General features: G+C 50.6%; 1 long non-coding RNA gene across 1 annotated transcript; it reads left to right on the forward strand.

Moving 5' to 3' along the window:
• Nucleotides 1-251: 251 nt before the first annotated feature.
• On the forward strand, nt 252-4,323 carry LOC125699725 (uncharacterized). Its single transcript, XR_007379683.1, has 3 exons — nt 252-298; nt 893-1,072; nt 1,225-4,323. It is a non-coding gene; the product is annotated as an uncharacterized LOC125699725 (long non-coding RNA).
• Nucleotides 4,324-10,612: the final 6,289 nt, after the last annotated feature.

A 10,612-nucleotide genomic window follows, 5' to 3' on the forward strand; every position in this document is an offset into this window, starting at 1 on the left:
CCTGAGGTCCAAATGTCACCCTCAGATCCCTCTGTCTCCAAAAAGCCCTTTATAGCTTACAGGCTGTATGGGAACTGTTGAGTCATGGCCTGAACCACTGATTGATCACCTGAGGAAAGGACTGGTCAGCCCTGGGAGCACAGGTGAAGGCAATTCAGTGGTGTGACCAGAAGGGATGGAGCCTGGCTGCACCCCTTCTGAACCTCATTTAAGGGCTGACTGCTGCTGGGGCAGGATCTCCTTCTGGAGGTGCCTCCTCTGTGGAGTCTTTCCTGTGAGCTAAGATCTTTGGATGCAGGTGAGCATTCCTTCCTTGTTTGTTTCTTTTCCCATTTTCATCAAGATAATCTTTTCAGCTGTAGCACCAACTCTAACACAGCAATTGCCAGGCATGGTTCAAAGTTGGCCTCTGTCACTCTCAGATGCCCATCCTCAGCTTTCCCTTTGGTGTGATAAGCTGGGGCTTGCTGCAGCCTCTGTGCCCTGATAATGTGTTACTTTTAGGTAGAAAAGTATGAGATTGGAGTTAATGTTTTGTTTTACCAGTCCCTCTCCCACCAGGGCAGCAGCAGCAGCAGCAGGGCTCTGTGCTCTCTCCCTGTTCCCCCCCATGCAGCTCAGATCCCGCTCCTCTCCCTCGCCCCCACTCAGCCTCCGGGCTGTGATATATGGGGGGAGCAGCTCTTCTTCTGTTGTTGTTTGCTGTATAAACTTTGAGGATGGCCTGTGCCTGGGATGTGTGAGGAATGAATGTGTGTGGGAGGCTCGCAGCTCTGCTGATTGAGATTCTTTGGTTGAGGAAGCCTAAACAAACACTGTAACCTCAGGGGAAATTCTGCAAAGTTTTAGTTTTAAGTGTTTCCTCTAACAAAATAACTGTTTGGCCTACAAGGCTACCAGTGGACGTTCCTTCGGTTCACTGGGGCTTTGTGAGCTCCATCTGGAGACAAGACCATCCTTCATGTGTGGAAGGGCAAGAATGCTGTCTTTTTCTTTGAGCAAGAATCAGAGCGCCCATTGCTATGGATTCACCTAAGGATGATTCAGCTGCATGAAATCTCCTGAGGTTGGGGTAAGGATAGAGTGAGATGGGCTTGGAAAGGGGAGAGCTGTGTGTGAATGCTCACCCACTGCACACCTGGTGAGACCTTCTCTGGTGATGGGAGACTTGTCCCTGCACCCTGTTTGTTCACCCAGTGTTTTTTAATTATTTTTCTTTTCCAGAAGAAAGCATGGCTGATCTCCTTGGATATCTCTAAAAGTGTCATTTTTAAAGCCAAAGGGGGGAAAAAAAGCTGCAGCGAGTAGCAGATGTGTGAATATCCCTTGGCAGGAATAGCTGACAGCTGGCCATCCCCATGGCCCTGCTCATGCTGCTCTCCCCAGCTCCTTTAAGGGTACCTTTGTCCCTTTCAGAGGGAACTTCCCTTATGAGAGCACTGCAGGATGCAATATCACATAGGAGGACCCAAGTCACGGGTGATGTGCTCTGGAAGCTGCTGGTATTCAGGTCTAAGCAGAGAAATGGGGTGAGATGGGTTCGGAGCACACACCTGAGCTCCCTGGGGCAGCAGTGTGCTCTGGTGGCCCCTGGGCTCCTGCAGAGCTGCTCTGTCCCATTGCACCAGATGTGATGTGAGATCTCTCTGGGCAGCCTGCTACCCATTAACACCAGGGAGGGCAGGCATCTTAAACTCAAATTCCTGAACCACACAGCTTTGATGCACAACATGGGCTCAGTTTATGTTTATTCCAAAGGGTGGAAAAGGACTGGGCTACCTGCTGCTTTCCCAGCTTCCTCCCCATGGAGCAGCAACAAGCAGGCAGCAGAGCCCAGGGGCTCCTGCGGTTTGAGCGCTCCTCCTCCTGTGCAATGGCCCATGCCTTGTGACCTACTTTTGCCAAAGGGAATGGGTGATATTTGCTGGCCTGATTCCTTCATTTTTAAGGCATGGTTGAGCTCAGAGCCCTGGGAGTCAACTTCTCCACTATGCCTTAAACAGGACACAAAAAGGAAGTGGGGAATTGCTTTAAGTAGTGATGGTCACCACCAACGCTGTACCTCTAACCCAGGCTGAAACTGCAACAGGAGCAAACCCCCCAGGGCAGTGTGCTGTAGCATTGTGCTTAGACCCTGAAACAGACCAGAATGAAGGAGCAAGTGAAAGCATGTTTTTAAGCTCAAAACTGCTTGTGTACTCTGAAATAAAAGCCCAAAGTGAGCTCTGCCTTTGCAGCTCACCTCTGTGCACCCCAGTGCACAGAGCCTTGCCCAGCCCTGTTGCTCTCTGAGGATCACAGAGCAAACCAAACCCCAGCATGGGATGAGGTGCCCATCTGACCTGGGTCAGCCCCTGGCTAGCAGGATATGAGGGAGACAGCCTCCTCAAGTCCCCATCACAGCAGCTCCACACAGCCTTGGGCTCTTTTGGTGAAAGCAGTTGGCACCCAAAGTGGTTTCTCTTGCAGGCAGCTCTGCAACAGGCTGTAATTGTATTTTGTCAAGTGGTTTCAGAAAAGCTATCCACGTTTATTAGCCATGTGGATTAGAGAAATGATGTTCTTGATTCTAACTGCTGGCTTAGCCTTGCCTTCATCAGAGAACAGAATAACTTTACGCATTCTTCTCTTCCCACGTCATGAAGAATTTTCTCCTGCACACTTTATTTACCTCTGCTGGCAGTACATGTGGCTCTCAGACAAACCCGTGTTGAGCCTGGAACACCCGCCTGGCTCCAGGTCACAGCCTCAGGTACAACTGTTCCCAATGCTGCTGTTGTCCTGCAGCTTTCCAGAAGGGCAAAGGAGCTGTGACAGAGAATTCTGTGAAATCACCTCAAGCTAATTATGAAAGCTCATTAGAGAAAGGAAGGAGGTCTGTCTGTCACATGCCATCTCTCTTTGTCGCCCTCCCACTGCCTTTTAGTCTTGATCTAGATGCAGGATGTTCCTCTTTGCTTTGATTATAGCCACCTACTTCATTATTCATTCTGCCAGCCCATCCAGCAGGGACCTGTAGGGACAAAGCTCTTCAGACCACATGCAGACAGCATCGTTCATGATTTAGTTGGAGATTCTTTGTCATTATTACCACACAGGAACAGGGGGGCCCTCACTGCTCTGATTTGCATCTGCTGGCTGTGCCTGTCCCTAGTGGTGCTGATGGGTGACATCAGTCACCTGTGGAGACCCACAAAGACATTGGTCTCTGTTATTGCTGCTGGTGTGCAACTGCTGGCTGAGGCAGGCTGCTCCTTTCTCCAACACCCCCTTCCTCCTGGTCTCACGGGGTCTGCCTTTAATTCAGCTCCTGCCTTCATTAACTGGAGACTGGGGTATTGATTCAGCAGCCGCTAAGACGAAGGAGCTGAGCTCAGGTCGTTGTTATTTATGGAGATGTACGTCACTGTAGAACTTTCAAAAATGAGGACGTGCATGAGCTCATTGGGACAAATGTTTCCTTGGGAGAGAAGGAAAACTACCCCTGCCACACCTGGATTCCATCCCTGCAGCTCCTGACTCCACTTCCCTCCTCCCACCTGAGTTCCCATGTTGTGCTGCAGTCACAGAGCATCACAGCTTGGGGAGGGGGGGGGACAAATGCCCTTCTTTCTGATACCCTGTGTGGTACAGAGGATGATGCTCAGCTTTCTCCACCCATCTCCACCCACCTCCACCCCCAGAGGCTGTGGCACAGCTGGAAGCTGCTGGATGATGGCTCCTGTGCCGCAACTGCCCTCTGTGCCCATCTCTCCTGCTGGGTTTGCAACTCACTGTAACTCTTCCCATCGTTTCAGTTAGACAGCTCAAAGTATTGGGTCCAGGCTGCTACAAGAAACCAGTGCAGAAGAGGTGTGGGAAGGGAAATTTGACAATGAGCAAATTCTGCCAAAAACAATAAAAATAAAAAACTCAAGCATACTCAAGGGCTGAATCTAATGGAGATACTGCTACCAGTAACATTACCCTTGATCAGATGTGCCTTATGATCCATCTAAACCAGCTCCTGATGGACCACGCTTCCAGAGACAGCAACCAGTGTGCAGAATGCAGACGTGCCCAGGGTGCCCAGCAGCCACCTGGGAGCTGAGAGTCCCTTGGAGCTGCCCCTTCCCCACCATCAGACAGGAGGTGTTCCCTTCACGTGCTGAAAGGTTTTGGAAGTCAACTGAATCGTCTTTCCACTAATTAAGCTCTGAAAACATAGGCTAGACAATTTGTTCTAGCTTTCCTAGGGAAAGCTAAAAGGTTTCTCATCTATCTTCTGTTTGGAGGAAAATAAGACAAGACTATTAGGGCTGGCTGCAACACAGAATTCCCATTCTGCCAAAAATATCACTGTTGCAGAGCTTTCTTTCATCCCATATTTGAACAACAATGTTAGCAGCTCCAAATTTCCAGTGAAATAAGAATTCCAAACTCCAAGCATAAACCCTGAAAAGCCTTCTCTAAATATTTTGCTTCAATGAAGCCAAAGTGTCTCACTCAGCTTCATCGTTCAGTAAGTTCCAGCATGCTATAAGGCATCCAATGACTCGGTTGCACTATTCCAAAGCCATGATGCTCTGGCTGAGGTTCCCATGGGTGTCAGTCAGTGAACACCGCTGAGATCCAAGTGCTTCCCAACCTCTCCCCTGGTTTTTGATCTCTTGGTTTTCATCCTTTCTTCCTCAGTGTCGTTTCCTCCAGGGAGATGAAGAAGTGCCTTCGGATGGGGTGTGGGGTGGGGTAGATGCTTTGCAGACCTTTCTGATTCAGTGCATGCTGGAGGGTTTCATGATGATGTTAGGTGGATCTAAAGCCCCGGGAGCTCAGCCCAGTCCTACAGTAGGTTTTGAGGAAAAAGCATCCCTCTGAAAATGCTCTGACTTCCTCTGGAGCAGCTCCTGTAACCGTCTGAGCGAGTCATATTGTGAGGAATGGGGCAGGCAGAGAGAGCAGATAATTGGGAATGTTTCCTATGAGGCAGATGCCTGAAATGTGTGCAGGGTGCATGCACTGTGCAGACAGAGTGTGTAGTAGAAATGAGAATGAAGCTGGCTGCATTATCTCGAAAACGGTTTCATTTCCATTTCAATTGCAGGTGAGGGAGGAAAGTCGGCACCTTTCTCGTTTCAGCCAGTCTGGGTCTCGTCTCACTTGTGAAAGTTAAAGTCCATCCATCACCCGTGCCCTGAAGGCTGCATGCCAGACCAATTATTCATACTTAGCAGTGACTTACTCCAGGGAGAGTCCTGGGGAAATCAATGGGTGGCTCAGGGAATACAGTGCTGTGCTCTGCGAGAGAGCAGCAGGCTGTGCCCTTGGGTTCCTTGTGCTAATTCCCACGGCTTTCCCATTTACATCAGCCCTTCTCCAGCCTGAAGACCACTGTGTGAGGATGCTCTGCGTACTCATCGGTGTGTGTTGAGCTTTTACGACTCTGCTTTCCATCAGGCTTCCTATTGCCAGTGTTTCAGAGCTCTCTCTAATCCTGTTTAGGTGGGGCTTCCCTTGTCTGACAAGGACAGGCAGCAGTCCTTCCTTGAGTACACAGGATCCCTGCTCACGGTGAGAGAGGCAGATCACTGAGTGAGATAATCTGGGATCAGGAAAGCTTCAGTCTATGAAAGCTTTAGAAGTCAGAGAGCAGCAGTAGAGTATCCAAAGGATGTCTGTATCCATTGAAACACTGCTTCGGATATGCCCTGAGGAAGGGTGTGCTGCGCTGGGCTCTGCTGTGCATGGAAGGGCCTGATGTGGTCTGGAACCCACTGTCCTCTGCCAGGACCCCATGGGATTCAGGGCTCTGCTGGGTGCAGCCCCAGGATGGCAGCACAGGGCAGAACTGAGCTCCTGCCTCCCTGTGTGTGCTGTGAGACCTGGAGGTTGGTGTGCTCAGGTCACTGCCTTTAGAAACAGCTGCTCTACGGACTGTCTTGGAGCCAGATCCTGGGAAAGGGAAGGACATTTTTTCCATATTGCCCTTCCTGGAGGAGCATCCTCAAGATGTAAGAGTGCACACAATTCCCTTGATAAAAAGGCAGCCTAGAAGAAGTCACTGCTCAGCGCTTATGGCTGTCAGGGCACTGGGCATGGGAAGACTCTGTGCTCTGCCTCAAAGCCCACAGCCTCACATGTGTCATTGTCCTTCTGCACAGGCACAGAGTTCTGCTGCAGGCATCCACCGCCACACAGCACCAAGAGGTGCAAAGCTGTCCTGCAGCAATGCTGAGCTGGATGACGTGGCCACATTCACCACACAGATAGCACTGGAGATGTTACTGCTTCACAGCCTTGCTGTGCAACACAGGCTACATCTGAGTGCCTGTTCTGTTGTCTGAGAGGACATTCTCCAAACCAAACCCTCACTACCAAGCACTGTAATTTCCCCGCTGTTTCCCAGAGTGTTGTATTAATTATTATCAGTATTATCTGTGTGATCACAACACACATCTCCATCACATATACTGAGGGAGCTCTGTCCCAGGGGATGCCCAAAGCAAAAGGCCAACGTCCTTGGATTCCTTCAGTGTGAGCACAAGGCAGGAAGAAGGAGGGGACCAGGAGAGGACCTGGAGGGAACCTGGAGGGGGCCAGAGAGGGTCCAGCTCTGATCCCATAGCTACAGCATCCAGGCAGATCCACACCCACACGGCGCTGCTGAGCAGCTGTTAGTGAGGGAGCTGGGGGAGCACCATCAGATATCTGCAGGAGCGTTCCCCATCCAAGGAAAGATGAAGAAACGCAGATCTGTTTGAAACTGCAGGTAGTGCATGATAAAAGCCGGTTATCACAGGTTGGAAGAGGCAGAGCTGACCCTGCAGTTCTGACTGAGAGAGTGATGGGAGAAGCTGGCGCTCGGAGGGTCTGATAGATGAAGACAAACACCTTTGGGGATGGGAGTGAAAAGGTGCGCTCAGTGAGGAAGAGGAAAGCTATGGTTGGCTGCAGTCCCAGCGAGGGGCCAGAAGAATTATCTCAGTAACAGCCTTCTGGATGGATATTAGCAGGCTGCCCTCACATTTGTTACGGCTTGAGAAAAGGATGTGTCAAGAACCAAGTCATGAGGAGATAACAGCCTGGATGCGGGTGGAGAAGCAAGGTCACACCTGGGAGCTATGGAGGGAAACGCAGCCCCAGACTGGGCTCTGAGTCAGAAACTGTGCCCGAAAGGTGAGGATAAGTGCTGGAGAAAGGCTGACGTAGTGCATAGCTCTGCTTGCATGCGAGGAGGGGCCAAAAGGGCATTCATGGGCTGCTGGGTCACTGATAGGAAGGCCTGCATCGGGGGCAGACTTCAATAGGAGCACATAGGCAGATCCCCATGGGCCATATGCTGGCTGAGCACCCTCTCTGCACCAGGGACAGTCCCAGAAAGGAATCTCTTCCGCTGTGCTCTGGAAAGCATTCACCAGCCATGAGGCAGAAGCAAGGAAATAAAACGACCACAATGTTTCTGGGTTTGTTTGTTTGTTTTTCATACAATGGGATGAGAGGGGGAGCAACTGAACTGCTCCATGGTCAGACATGGACCCGAGCATGGGCTGAGCAGAGCAATGCCACTGCAGGCTGTGATCAGGACACACCAGCACCCAGCAGCACTGCAGGGAGCTTTTGTAGCCAGCAGTGCTTCTTTCCCCTCTTGCAGAATCGCTTCTGACCATCATCACACTTCAGAGTGAAATTGGAGGTGGTGTCACTTCTTGGTTTCACAGCATGGCTGCATTAGTATGCGGGTACGAGGCACGCAGCAGAAATATTCCTGCCTGCAGAGAGCTCTTGGATAGAAACGCTGAGGAGGGGAGTGGTAAAGCTGTTTTAATTGAAAAGCTTTTATTTATTTCCATTTTATTCTTGCTCAAAGCCGGATTTACAGGGAAGTTTCAAAGCTGCTAAACCAGCAGACGTTCAAGCCCCTCTTGATGTGTACATAGCTGGCGTGAGCAAACACACCGCCCTGTTGCTGCTTCCTTTGTCTTCCCACCCTTCATTCTTTCTCGTTACTCTTATTTGCTGTGTCTGATCTCCAGCAAAAGCTGTCTCTTGCTCTGCGCTGCTACAAAGCTCAACACAGGGAACCCTTTCAATCTCAAAGATGCCCCTGAACGTTGCTTTAGCAGAAACAATAAATAACAACGTGGGGAGCTTGCATTTAACCAGGCTGAACATGTGTTTGCTTGTTTGCTTTTTAAAACAATGCTTATTTTTATGCCTTGGAGAGGTAGGTTCTAACCAGCGCTCCGGAGCTGCCTTCATTCCTGCCCCTGTCCCAGAGCTGGGGGTGCTGGGGGGGCGCACTGGGAGGCAGAGCAGGGCTGGGGGGCCATGCAGGCACTGCGGCTGGCTGCTGCTTCCTGTAAGTGCTGGGTGAAAAACCCTCTGTTTTTCCTAAGTGGGAACATTTGCCTTTAATGAGACTAAGAGGCTTTTTGCTCACTCTTTTTTCTTTTTTTCTTTTTTTTCTTCAGAGAAGCAAGAAGTGGAAATATGTTCTTTTCTAACAAATAAAGCATCAGGCACACCTTCAGCCGTGGGATTAACGCCCCATCCCTGTGCAGCACAGCCCTATGGACCCACCTGTCCCCAGTCTGCCTGTGACCATCCCTGCCGCAGGGGCAGCCATGGGGCCGCTCCCACCAGCAGCACCACAGCCACCCCATGTCATAGAGCCACAGAACCATAGAATCATTCGGGTTGGAAAAGCCCTCACAGATGCCCACCCCACCCACAGCACCGTGCCCATCAGCACATCCCTCTGTGGCACATCCCCATTGCTATGGGACACCTCCAGGTGCTCTTTTGGAGAAGAAATTGTTTGTGATACCCTGCCCTGTGAGCCCAACCTGGTACACGTCCCACAGGGGCTCCCCAGAGCTGGAGGTGTATTACATCTACAGCAGAAATAAAACCAGGATGATCCCACTCCAAATGTTCTATTGCATTGAAACTACATGGCAGATCCATCCACTTTTAAGCTGTGCATTTATTTGCCACACAAATTGGGGTCACTGGGGTTTATGCTGTAGCTAATTAATGCATCTCTGCATTAGATCTGGCCACAACACTGCTGGACAATGCCATGGGAATGTTGTTCTATAAAGGAACAGATACACCAGGGCTGGGCACATACTGGTTTTCAGACTACAAACAGCACTGATATTTATTCTGGATTTCCACACAAAGCTAAAATTCTCTGCAAAATAAGAATTCTGATGAAATTCTTTCAACGTGTACCAAAAGTTTGTTTTAATAAGAGAAAATCGTTCAGTCTAGCTGCGGGCAACTGATGTCAGCGCCATCAGAGCCTGCTAATGAGCACCAACCAAACAAACATGTGAAACACCAAAAAGAATTAACCACTTTTCTGTCACGTCAAATGGAGAGCGCATGGAGAAAACAGCTGCAATGTGACTCATTCTGACTTTTTCCAGCAGAAAGCTCCTCGTGCAGTGCTTTAACAGACAGTCAGCTCCTGACAGAGCAAAGCTGATGTGCAGCCATCCATGGGGCACTCACAGCCGGGCAGGCAGAGGAAGGTCCCTGCAGAGGGTCCCCAGCAGGGAGGTCAGGGCCAACCATGGGTCCGTGGCATCTGCTGGCCCCCGTGCTCTGGTCCTGCCCCCAGTGGCCATGGCTCGTGGCAGGCAGCTTGTTGGGAAATCCTTGGCTCCATTTTGTTCGCACTCTGCCAAAGGGTGTTGAGGTCCCCCACGCCCCTCTGGATGTTCCTTGTCAACACTTCATCTCCCAGGCCTGTAGCCAGGCCTCTCCCTTTGGGCCGATGCTGATACTGGAGGAATCTGGGCCTCAGATAAGAGGGGTGGAGGGGGGGCAAGGCAGGCAAGCAGGATTTACGGGCATGGGCAGCGTGCACACAGCAATGTAGGGCCTTGGGGCCGAGCTCCATGCAGCATGCTGGCAGTGATGCCCGATACTTCAGCCCCATCTCCAGAGGAAGGAGAACCACACATAAATCACTTTCAACGAGTCACGTTGAAATATTGGTGCTGCTTTCAGGAACGGATGGACTGATCTCAGAACAAAGTCACAGCTCTTGGCTTGCTGAAGTTGTCGCTTAAATTCACGTGAAAACACATCTTCTGTCTGGGATACTTCTACTGGGGTTTGGGGTTTGATCTTCCTTTTGCTCTGTGCATAGACCAAAATGCACCCAGTGCCTGCTTTAGTGGGGGCCCACTGCACCTGGAACTGGCTGGGCTTTGAGGTCCCTTCCAACACAAAGTTTTCTCTGATGCTCTGATTCTATGTATGCCTCTAGGTACAGGATCCAGTCTTCCATATTCACCTCTACATCCCTACAGTGTCTCTATGGCTCTGGCAGCTGGCAGAACTGAGTCATCTCTCCAACTCCATATAACAGCTCTATATAATAGAGCTAAGCAGAGATGCAGCCCTGTGACCACTGGCACTGGGGAAGCTCAGTGCTGGGTTGGCCCAACCTGGTGATTTGTGCCATGGGGTGAGAGGGAGCCCTCAAAACAACGTGGCACATTTCCTTCTCCTCCTCACATTACACTTCCACTCCCTGAAAGTCCATTCAATCCAGTAATGCACGTGAGTACCACCACCATCTGCTTCCACGCCACAAAGCCCCACAGCACAGCCGCTC

The sequence above is a fragment of the Lagopus muta genome, chromosome 13 (genome assembly GCF_023343835.1).
Source record: "Lagopus muta isolate bLagMut1 chromosome 13, bLagMut1 primary, whole genome shotgun sequence".
NCBI lineage: Eukaryota > Metazoa > Chordata > Aves > Galliformes > Phasianidae > Lagopus > Lagopus muta.